Below are 10,214 nucleotides of genomic sequence, written 5' to 3'. Positions count from 1 at the left end.
CCCCCCGGCGCCGATTTTTTCTGTCATGAAAGTGCATGGATTATCCATTGGCAGCAACACTGAGCAGCCCTCTCTCCGGAGGATCCATGGCATTTTACATGGGAAACAGCAGCGCCGCCCCATCACCGATCCGCTGACATAACATAACCGGCTAGATAATTGACGGGTCCATAGCCGCGCATGTGCATGGCGACGACCTCCAGCGGTCACACTGTATAACATGGTGCCAGCCGTGCTCGGATCTGACCTGCCAGATAGTGCCCCCCTGAACACCCCCTCATCACTTGTCCCCTCAGCCCTCGCCGAAGCCCCCCGGCCAGCAGTACGGCTCCCGCCCGACTGTGTGGCCCTGGACACAGTTCGCAGCTGCCACGCCGGGTTCCCGACTGCTGAGACCACACATCAACTGTGCGGTCAGGAAATCGACCCATCACGGGTGGAGCATTGGGGGAGGGCCTTCAGGTAACATCCGTCAAACTAGAGTGCCAGGCCAACGACACAAACCCATGACATCTATGGCAGGGCTTACATAAGATTACAGGCTACAAAGCAAGGCCAGGCAGAATCTCTGGGACTGGAGCATCCCTACCCAATAATCTGAACAAGTTCTATGCCCTCTTTGAACAGCCAGCCAATACATCAGTGCCACCCTCCCCAACAACCTTACACGCACCCATACCCAGCCTCGGAGATAAGAGCTGCCTTCTTGAAAGTAAACCCGTGGAAAGCGACGGGCCCCGACGGAGTCCTTGGGCCAGCACTCCGAGCTTGTGCTGACCAGCTGGCGAGTGTATTCGCAGATATATTCAACACCTCACCTCTCCACTCTGAGGTCCCTAACTGCTTCAAGAAGACCGCCATCATACCAGTACCAAAGAAGACAAGGTAGTGTGCCTCACCGACTACCGGCCGGTGGCCATGGCGTCTGTTATCATGAAATGCTTTGAGCCGCTAGTCATGGATCACTGCCAGCCTCCCAGACGGTCTTGATCCATTGCAGTTCGCCTACCGACCCAACCAATGCTATCTCTCTGGACCTACAATCGAATATCTCAACAACAAGGACACCTATGTAAGACTGCTGTTCATAGACTACAGCTCCACCTTCAACACCATTATTGCAACAAGACTAATAACCAAACTCTGCAACCTTGGACTTGACCCCTCCCTGTGCAGCTGGACTCTTGATCCTCACCAACAGACTGCAATCTGTCAGGGTAGGTAACAACACCTCCTCCACACTAGTCCTCAACACCGGGACCCCGCAAGGATGTGTCCTCAGTCCTCCCCGGTACTCCCTGTACACATACGACTGTGTGGCAAGATTCAACTCCAAATCAATCTATAAGTGTGCAGATGATACGACTGTGGTGGGTCATATTTCAAACACCGACGAATCAGACTACAGAAGAGAGATAAATCACTTGGTTGCATGGTCTACCGAAAACAACCGCTCTCTAAATGTTGGAAAGACCAAGAAACTGACCAACGACTTCAGGAAGCATAGCATGACACACATCTCTCCCCCCCCCAACTGTGTGCTGAGCATTGACAGCGAGAGCAGCTTGGATGGCAACCCTCGACCTGAAACTAAGTACACGGAGCAAGAGCCGGAGGATGACAGACCTTCTGTCACAGCGGTCTCCAACACTCCCCACCATCACGGAGACACTCACTTTGGGTGGGCACTTCAGTGAAGAGGCTCCCCTGGAATCGGGGCATCCTGTCGATGGTGGCTGCCTGGTCATCCTGGTGGGCTAGGTCCACATTGAAATGGATGGATTGGGCTGCTTGGGCATACATTGCCTCCGTGACGGTGCAGATGCACCTGTGCACCGAGGTCTGTGAATCGCAGACAGGTCCCCACTCAGCATCTGGAAGGACCCTGTCGCGTAGAAGGTCATGGTGACCGTCACCTTGATGGCCACCGGGAGTGGGTATTCTCTCCCATTCCCCCGGCGGTGTCAGGTGCGCCATCATCTGGCAGATATGTCACACTGCACACTACTGAGCCGGAATCTTCGACAACTTGCCCGGTCCTTTAGGTCCTCGAATGACAGAAGCTGCTGGTACACGCGAGGCCTCATTTAGCACCTCCTCTTCGACCTGTTGGGCGGGCAGCTCCCCAACCTGGGTGGCTGCTTCCTGTTCCTCTGGTGCCCGCTCCAGTGCTGCAGCTTCCTCCTCCTCGAGCAGTTCCAGCTTGAAAAGCCGCAGGGCTTCCCCAGGGCTGCGGCGAATAGCAGGAAGGCTACCTAATTCCAATATCCATTGTCTGCAGGGGGGTGAAAAGCCGACATGTTAGATGGTACGTACCCCATGCTCAACCAGACCCAGTCTGTGCCCGGCACCATGGGGACTCGGGTCCTGGTGCCTGACTTGCTGCCAAGTGTACCATCGGCTGACACAGCCCTTGCCAGGGATATGATCCCCCTGTCCAGCGTACCAGTCTCCCCCCTCCCCCAGGAGGGCTGCCAGATGCCCCGCTGGAGGGTGGCAGCCAGTTGGGTGGTGGTAGGTATGGCGGACGGTGAGGTGCAGAGGTGAGGGAACCTATATGGCCCGTGTCACTCTGCAGAACCGGGGCCAAGGAGGGTGGTTAGTGGGGTGTGCTGCAAGACGGCTGCCTTGCAGACCATGGTAATGGCGGCCATTCCTTGGCACTGGGGGGCAGGGGGTCACCCCGGCCACACTGTCCATTCCCCCATCGCCCCCTCACCACCCGGAGCAGCCCGGCAGTCCACGGTCGCTCCTCCCCTGTCTCTCCCTCAGCCGCGATGCCGGTTTCACGATTTTTAAAAGCAGAAGTGAACAGCACCATCGGGAACTCGGCCCTTTGGAGGGGGAGACTAGCGGAGGCCACGGAGAATACCGGGTCAGGCCGCTAATGACATACAAACGGTGTTTACTGTATGTGCGCTCCAGACCGCATATCGAGGAGACTAAAAATTGCGCTTTGGTGTCAAATCGGCACCCACCACAATTTTGGTGTCGGAACCTATCGTCCAATCCCAATTTCGGCGTCAGCCAATGGAGAATCCCACCCTCTATGCTTTATTGACTGCTCTCTCCACCTGTCATGCCACCATCTATGATCTATGCTATGATCATATTGCTACTGTCGCTTTTTCTCCATGAACTATAACTTTCGACACAAGTCTATTGTGTGGCACTATATTAAATGCCTTCTGAAAGTCCAAGTACACCAAATACTCAAGGGGAGGTGGTACAGTAATGACCAGAAACGGCAAAATCTCCTGACCCTATGTAGGAGAAGGGATCATTACTGAAAGATATTTGAGGATATTTTCCTGAATTCCTACAAGCAGCAATAATGTCTGAGATAAAAGCAAATTACCGCGGATGCTGGAATCTGACACAAAAACAGGAAAAACTGGACAATCTCAACAGGTCTGACAGCAACTGTGGTGAGAAAAGGGAGCTAACATTTCGAGGCTGGATGACTTTGTCAAAGCTGGATGGAAATGGGGTCAGATTTATATTGGAGTGGCGGGGGGGGGGGGGGGGGGGGTGGCAGGGAGCAATGGGGCTGGATAGGGGCCAACGATAAGTAGAGATTGACAAAGTTGTTGAGGGCAGAAGACAAAACAAATGTAAATGGGGGTGATTAAGGCTAAAGGTGCTGATCGTGGCACATAATAATAATCATCTTTATTAGTGCCACAAGTAGGCTTACATTAACACTGCAATGAAGTCACTGTGAAAATTCCCTAGTAGCCACACTTACAGCACCTGTTCGGGTACACTGAGGGAGAATTCAGAATGTCCAATTCGCTGAAAAGAGATTGTAATGTGTGAATGCCAGAACAAAGGTGAGCAGTGTGTCAAGGGGCAACTAGAAACAGATGGCCCAATTGGAGAGGACAATGGTGAGGGAAAAACAGTTCAATGGAAGAAATGAAAATAAATTGATAGAAATAAAAAAAATGGGGTGAAGGAGGAGGAGAGTGTTCACAGTCTGAAGTTGTTGAACTCTAATGTTTAAGTTCAGAAGGCTGTAATGTGCCTAATCAGAAGATGAGATGCTGTTCCTCCAGTTTGTGCTGGGCTTCACCCGCATTGGGTGCAGCAAATGCAATAGACCAGATTGAAAGAGGTGCACGTGAAGCACTGCCTCACTTGAAAAGAATGTTTAGGGCCTGAGATGGTGAGCAGGGAGGAGGTAAAGAGACAGTGTTGCACCTCTGCGACTGCATGGGAAGGTGCCGTGGGAAGAGGGTGAGGTGTTGGGGGTGATGGAGGAGTGGATCCGGATCGAAAGGTCCCCGAGAAATGCTGACAGGGGAGTGAGGGGAATGTGTGTTTGGTGGTGGTATCTTGCTGGAGTTCGCTGCTGGAGAACTGGCAGAGATTGTTTCTTTGAATGCAGAGGCTGGTGGAGTGAAAAGTGAGGGCAAGGGGGACCCTATCCTGGTTCTGGAGGGAGGTGAGGGGGTGAGAGCAGAGGTGCAGGAGAAGAATGAAGACATGTCAGCAGCACCGTTTTGGAAAGTAGCAAACCCTGATCTGTACAAGAAATCCAGGTATAACCTCCGCAAAGTCATCAGGGATGCCAAGACTATAACAGACTAATGTCATGGACTCTTGTCAGTTGTGGCAAGTGTTAAACAACATAATGGGCTACAAAGCAAAGTTGAGCAGAATCTCCAGCAGCAGCGCACCCTCCCCGATGAACTCAATGCATTCTATGCTCAGTTCAAGCAGGAAACCATCAAACCACTGTCAACTGCCCAGCAGCCTCGGGCACACCCTCCGTCACAGCTTCCAAAGTCAGATCGGCCTTCTTGAAAGTGAACCCGTAGAAAGTGACGGGTCCGGACGGGGCCCCTGGTCATGCACTCAGATCCTGCGGGAACCAGCTGGAAGATGTGTGCACGGACATCTTCAACCTCTCCCTACTCCAGTCCGACACCACCATCATACTGGTGCCAAAGAAGAACCAGGCAATGTGCCTCAGCAACTACCATCTGGTGGTCTTGACATTTATCATTATAAAGTACTTCGAGAGGTTGATCATGAGATAAATCAACTCCATACTCCCAGAATGCCCTGATTTACTGCAATTCGCATACCGCCACAACCAGTCCACAGCAGATGCCATCTCCCTGCCCCTACATTCATCCATGGAGCATCTCGACAACAAGGACTCCTACATCAGGCTCCTGTTCATTAACTACAGCTCCACCTTCAACTGCTTGGCCCAGGATCGCAAGGGACTTCAGAGAGTCGTGAATACCGCCCAGTCCATCACACAAACCTGCCTCCCATCCATGGACTCCATCTACACCTCCCACTGCCTGGGGAAAGCAGGCAGCATAATCAAGGATCCCTCCCACCCGGCTTACTCACTTTTCCAACTTCTTCCATAGGACAGGACACACAAAAGTCTGAGAACAAGCACGAACAGACTCAAAAACAGCTTCCCCACTGTCACTAGACTCCTAAATGACCCTCTTATGGACTAAACTGATCTCTTCACTCATCTTCTCAACTGAGTAGTACTACACTCCCTATGCTCACCTGTGTCTATGTATTTACATTGTTTATTTAAATATGTCCTATGTCTTTCTTTTATGTATGGAATTTCTTTCATGTATGGACTGTCTGGACTATACCCAGAACAATACTTTTCATTGTACCTCAGTACACGTGACAAAAACAAATCCATCATCAGAACAGATGCCACGGAGGCGAAGGAACTGGGAAAATGGAATGGAGCCCCTACAGGATTTGGGGTATGAAGAGCTATAGTCAAGATAGCTGTGGGGGCCAGTGGGTTTGTAATGGATGTTAGTGGACAGTCTATCCCCAGAAATTAAAATAGAAAGGCCATGGAAGGGAAATGTCAGAGATGGATCGCGTGAAGGTGATGGAGGGGAGGAAATTGGAAGTGAAATCAATAAATTTTTAGGTCCAGACGGGAACATGAAGTGGCACCGAAACAGTCGTGACAATAACGTCTGAGGAATGGTTTCTGAAAACTGCAGACTTTACACTGCAAAAATCTGCCGGGTTTCAGTTATTGGCAGATCCACTCTCCCGGAGTTCCTCTCCCCGGACACCCAGTCTATCCCGTCACACTGGCTGTAACTCGGGTACTTACCGGCTCCACTCTCTCTCTCCCCATTGAAGATGATCAGGCTCCAGATGAGGAGGAAGATCCTGATCCACAGGGAGCGGGAATTAGCCATTCGGAGCAGAGACATTTCCCACCAGCAGCTCAATGAGAAACTGAAATCGTCAACAGCCCGAGGAGACTTTAAACAGAGAGACTGGCCAATCCGGATTCAGCATACACTAACCAATAAGAACAGAGAAGGAAGTAGCCAGTAACCAATTAGCACAGGAGAGCAGGGACCAATTAAAACAGAGCAATAGACAAAGGGCGGGAGAGTGAGCGGTAAACAGCCAATCAGCCCGTGCAAAGGCCAACCAATCAGGGGAGGGAGAGGCTTGAGCAACAAATCGGACACCATATCGTCATCAGTTACTAGGTTAATTTGACCAATCAGAGCAGCTCCGGTTTCTGTGCCGTGCACATCGGGCCAATCGGCGTTGAGACAGGCAATCTGTCTGCAGTCAACAAAGAGACCAGTCGGAGATAGATGTGAAGAAACGTCATCTGTTGCCATCCGGCTGAGGCAGTTTATGAAAAGTTTTCGCCTGCACGTGCGGGATGATTAGTGTTGGGGCAGAGACTGCAACTTGGCAATGTCCTCAATATTGGAACACACACCAGGAGGGGAAATAATCAGAAAGTGCAATTCATATTAATCAAGTATACCGTTTTGGATAGTGTTCGGAGACAGCTCATCAGGGGAAAACAACAGCAGCCAGAACAATGGCACCACAACTGGCTCAGTTGCTCAGCAGGGGAGGGTGAAGTGCAGGAGAGCTGTAGTTACAGGGAACTCGTTACTAAAGGCACAGATAGGTGCTTCAGTGGACGTGAAAGAGACTCCGGGCTGGTGTGTTGCCCCTCTGGTGCCAGGGTCAATGATGTCTCTGAATGAATACAAGGTATCATGAAGAGGGAGAGTTGTAGCCTTGCAGAAGGAGTTCAGGGAGTTAGGCAGTAAGCTAAAAAGCAGGACCTCAAGGGTTGCAATCTCAGGATTACTCCCTCTGCCATGTGCCAGTGAGGCTAGAAATAGGAGGATAGTACAACTCAACACGTGGCTAAACAGTTGGTATGGGGGAAAGAGTTTCAGATTTCTGGACAATCGTGATCTCTTCTCGGGCAGGTGTGACCTGTACAAGAAGGACGGGTTGCATCTAAACTGGAGGGACACCAATATCCTGCCTGGGATATTTGTTACAGTCCCTTGGGAGGATTTAAACTAGTATGGCAGGGGGGTGGGGGTGATGTGATGTTCTCTGTTTTGCTAATCAGGATGTCTTGAGTATGTAGTGTTGAACAAAGAGCATCAAGCTAAGTAAATGAATAAAGCTGATTTATTTATACTACTTAAATAAGATTCAAACAAGTTCCCATGTAAAAGGTTATTAAATTAAACTACATGATATCTCTAACTACAGATCTCTCACCTATGCAACTAATCTCTCTCACATCTAAACACCTTCTCCCAGAAATCACATGATATTTATATGACTGCTTCTGAACTCCTTCTGGTGGTGAGAAATATTAACATCAAATTGTTTTTTAAAAATGTTTTCTAATGGGTTTTTGTTATACATAGCACAGTATAAATACATACAAGATCCGAAGACTTTTGTAGGCGTGAACCAGAACATGTGGACGTGGTTAGCCAGGGTTTCTTGGCACCGTTCACATCTGTCCTCCACCTCCAGGAAGAACCTACTCATTTGGGTTCATAGAATCTACAGTGCAGAAGGAGGCCATTCGGCCCATCGAGTCTGCATCGGCTCTTGGAAAGAGCACCCTACCCAAGGTCAACAACTCCACCCTATCCTCATAACCCAGTAACCCCACCCAACACTAAGGGTAATTTTGGACACTAAGGGCAATTTATCATGGCCAATCCACCTAACCTGCACATCTTTGGACTTGTGGTCAAGTGGGCTCTATGTACCACTTTTAGTTGCGTTAGGTTGAGCCTTGACCCTGTGTAGTGCTTCGCTCCAGAGTCCCCACCATATTTCAAACCCCAAGCGTTCCTCCCACTTCTTGTTGCGTCCAGTTTGGTGTCAGGCCTCTCTCAGTCATTCATACGTGTCACAACAGTTCCCTCTGCCTAAGATGTCTGCGTCCAGTAGTTTCTCTAGTAGTGACTGTCGTGGCGGTCATGGGTATGTCCTTGTTTCCTTCCGTAGGAAGTTCATAAGCTGCAGGTACCTTTATTCATTGCCTCCTGCAAGTTGAAATCTCTCTGCCAGTTTGTCCAGTGTTGTGACCCTACCATCGGTATATTAAGTCTCTGACTGTCAATGTCCCCCTGCCCTGTCTCCGCCTTTTAAAGGAGGTGTCTGTGAGTGCTGGCATGAACCTGTGGTTGTAGCAGATTGGGGCCTAGGCCAAATTGTTGTTGTAGCTAGTTCCAGGACTGGAGGAGTATTGCCATCACCACTGGGCTGTTTTGAGTACTTCTTGGGTTGGGATGGGAGTGCCGCCGTGGCGAGGGCCCAGAGGGTGGTCCCCCTGCAGGAGTCATCCTCTGTGCTCACCCACTCGGCTTCTGGCTCCTTATCCACCCCATTATTCTTTCTGCTGTCGATGTCTAGTGGTAGCATTGCAGGTTTGGGAGAGTTAGTCCCTCCCCTGGATTTTGTTTTCTTTGGGATCCTTGCATTCTTCTCCCCCCCCCCCCCCCCCCCCCCCCCCCCCCCCACACGAATGCCATAATTAGTACTTTGTCTCGTGAGTTGAAAAAGGCCTTGGGGATATAGATTGGAATGGATCTTAGTAGGAAGAGGTACATGGGCAGTACGTTCATTTTGATCATCTGTACTCCCCCCGCCAGGGAGAGTGGGAGTGTGTTCCATCTTTGCAGGTCCTTTTTGACTTCCTCTGTCAGGCTGGTCCCCTGAACAGTCATAAGTGATTTGAATCCCCAGGTAGTGGAATTTGTGTTGGGCTTGTTTAAACAGCAGTCCCAGCAATGCTGCCCCTTCCCCTTGCGGGTTCACCGGGAAGATCTCATTTTTGCTCATGTTGAGTTTGCGCCAAACTCTTTCTGGAGCATGATGATTCCTTTGATGCTGCTTTGTGGGTCTGAGATGTAGAGAAGCAGGTCATCTGCATAGAGCGAGACTGTGTTCTCTGCCTCCTCTTTGGATCCCTTTCCAGTTCTTTGCTGTTCTGAGAGCGATCGCTACTGGTTCGATCATGAGGGCGAACAGCAGCGTGGATAACGGGCACCCTGGCCTCGTTCCCAAGTGCAGCTGGACGTATTGGAAGCTGGTGGTATTTGGCCGTACGCTCCTCATGGGGGGGGGGGGGGGTGTTATATAGGAGTTTCACTCAAGCGGTGAATCCTGTTCCGAGTCTGAAATGCTCCAGAACCTCTATGAGGTACTTCCATTCAACTCTGGCGAAGGCCTATTCTGCGTCGAAGGAGATAATTGTCATAATATACACTCACACACATCAGGAGGTAAAGACACGCAGTGCTAGACACCCAGGTTAGCCAATCAACCAATCACTAGACAGAACACTAGAGAGGGACTTCCTACTATAAAACACATAAGGCATCAGCACTCTGCCTCTTTCCACTAATGACAACTATAGTGACAATCAGGGTGTATATATTAGTTAGCACCTTCTACACGTGGCTCAGGGCTAGCCTTGTCGAGTTAGTTAGAGTTAGCATATTTAGAGTAGTAGAGTGTCAACCCAAGCTGTGTGCCTTGTTACAGAAGTTCAATAAATTGTATTGAATCAACGTCTGAGTTTGGTGTCTGTTTCCCAATCTTATTGCATCCAGTTCCAGTCCATGTTACCCCAGGGTCAATAACACAACAATAGTCACCTCAGGTGTTCTCTCCCCAGATGGGGTCGTGATCATGTTCAGCAGGCGCCTGATGTTCGATGTCAGCTGTCTACCTTTGACAAAGTCAGATTGGTCTTCTGCGACCACCTCTGGAACATAATTCCCCAGCCTCTTGCCTAGGATTTTGCCAATATTTAGTAACAAGATGGGTCTGGAGGAACCGCACTCTATTAGGTCTTTGTCCTTTTTAGGTATTAGCGAGATTGAGGCCTGTGCTAGCGT

The 10,214-nt window shown here is 50.1% G+C and overlaps 1 long non-coding RNA gene across 1 annotated transcript in view; it reads right to left on the bottom strand.

The window, feature by feature from the left end:
- Positions 1-6,274, bottom strand: part of LOC119975909 — a 64,043-nt gene extending 57,769 nt beyond the window's left edge. Inside the window, exon 1 of the long non-coding RNA XR_005462827.1 lies at positions 6,125-6,274. This is a non-coding gene — a long non-coding RNA (uncharacterized LOC119975909). The remainder of the gene's footprint in view (positions 1-6,124) is intronic.
- Between the last annotated feature and the right edge of the window lie 3,940 nt (positions 6,275-10,214).

The sequence above is a fragment of the Scyliorhinus canicula genome, chromosome 13 (assembly GCF_902713615.1).
Source record: "Scyliorhinus canicula chromosome 13, sScyCan1.1, whole genome shotgun sequence".
Lineage (NCBI taxonomy): Eukaryota > Metazoa > Chordata > Chondrichthyes > Carcharhiniformes > Scyliorhinidae > Scyliorhinus > Scyliorhinus canicula.
The sequence above is the reverse complement of the archived record's forward strand: the minus strand, read 5'-3'. Positions and strand labels throughout refer to the sequence as shown.